Source organism: Aplysia californica, unplaced genomic scaffold, assembly GCF_000002075.1.
Source record: "Aplysia californica isolate F4 #8 unplaced genomic scaffold, AplCal3.0 scaffold00377, whole genome shotgun sequence".
Taxonomy (NCBI): domain Eukaryota; kingdom Metazoa; phylum Mollusca; class Gastropoda; order Aplysiida; family Aplysiidae; genus Aplysia; species Aplysia californica.
Genome location: NW_004797647.1, coordinates 39,650 through 41,283, shown reverse-complemented (window position 1 = coordinate 41,283; position 1,634 = coordinate 39,650). Strand labels below are relative to the sequence as shown.

The 1,634-nt window shown below is 36.3% G+C and overlaps 1 protein-coding gene across 1 annotated transcript in view; it reads right to left on the bottom strand.

Annotated features, from left to right (window-relative positions):
- Positions 1-1,634, bottom strand: part of LOC101850100 (beta-1,3-galactosyltransferase 5) — a gene marked incomplete at its 5' end in the record, with an annotated part of 10,242 nt that overhangs the window by 7,882 nt on the left and 726 nt on the right.

Here is a 1,634-nt window from a genome sequence, read left to right as displayed (position 1 = left end):
TTTTTTTAAAAACAACGTAACAGCGTGAAGTGAAAGAATAGGAATTTTTAAGTAGTTTTAGGATGAGTTTTGCGGCACTTGCGATACAAATTAGGCCATACTGGATTATAGACGGTGTTACAACAGAGTAACATAAACAAAATATACAAACAAATCAAATGAAATATAATAAAAATGTGAAATAAAGATAAAAAAAAACAGGAGGTGGAGCAATAAAGACGACATATGTATGAAGTGAAAGAACTGGCAGTGATTCTGTTGCAGAAAAAGTTACATTAACAAAAATGGGCAGACTAAGATCTAATTCTTTTTCTTTTCTTTTAATAATAATAATAATTGCATTTATATAGCGCATATCCATGCTCAAGAGCTCTTTCCCTTTTCATTGTTGGATGGAGGTCGTTACATTACACATAAGTGAGGTATGCTGACAAAATTGGTTACTTCTCGCAATCCACAAATGGAGATATTGGCCAAAAATCGACACTAGGGTCAAATTTGCAGATTTTCTATTAATGCCATATTCTTCAAGTAAAACATTCCTTTTATTATTTCATATTTAAAAATGATAAAAACTTCACCTGTAAGCGTGATGTATCTACTTGAATAGGGCTCGAATCCGAGAAGTAACTCATTTTGTCAGCACGCTTCACATAAGTTCTTCAGTTCTTTCCCTATCCTTTTCAGTCTCCGTATCATAGCTTTCCCGTGCACTCATCATCATCATCCTCATCAAGTGCCAGATATACGACAAACATCGGCGATCATGGTTCTGATTCATTCCTTTGCCCGAGCACCAAACGACTATGTTCATGTCGATGTATTTCTTTTTACTCAAACAAACAAACAAACAAACAAACAAACAAACAAACAAACAAACAAACAAACAGGTTACTCCCTTTTTCTAGAAAAAAAGAAGTTCTATTTAATTATGATAGCACATCTGTCTGGTACATAGATACCTGCTCTCTGGTACATTAGTTGGAGCGTTAGAATTTTTTTTTTTCAAGGACAAGTGATTGAATTTTGGCGGCTCGCATACAACGCCGGGGTCCAATGCACAATTTATGACAAAACGTAATGGAGTCACTAAAGTGGCGGCCGTCTAAGTTTTTGGGGTTTTTTCCTTTCAATAGACAACAGTTGTATTTGATATCCAATATCCACCCAGCTTGATATCACTCTCTGTTTAACATGACCACAGCAGTAAGCTGAAAGGTCTAATTAAAAAAAAATATGATAGAAAGATATAGTGGGTGGTTGGCGGCTGCTCTGGTGTGGTTTGTTCCTTCTTTCCTATAAAAAACTATCGTACTTCTCTGTCTTCCTTCTTTCTTGTGTTTGTTACTCTCTTGTAAAACCTCTAAGCTTCGGCACGTATACGACCTTATTGTGTTCCAAGTACCATGAAACTCTTACTAAAACTTAAGAAAGCTATAGACCACACCACGGTACCCATCAACTACTCACTGGGAAAAATAACAACTTATAAGGCTCTACTCCGAACATCCCCAAATGCTTACAAAATAGTCGTTGTTTCTACGTGTTAATATCTCCATTATGATAATTACCAATCTCTCCCACCTCACCCACCTTCTCTGTCCTTCTACCCTATCCACCCCACCAAGAATACA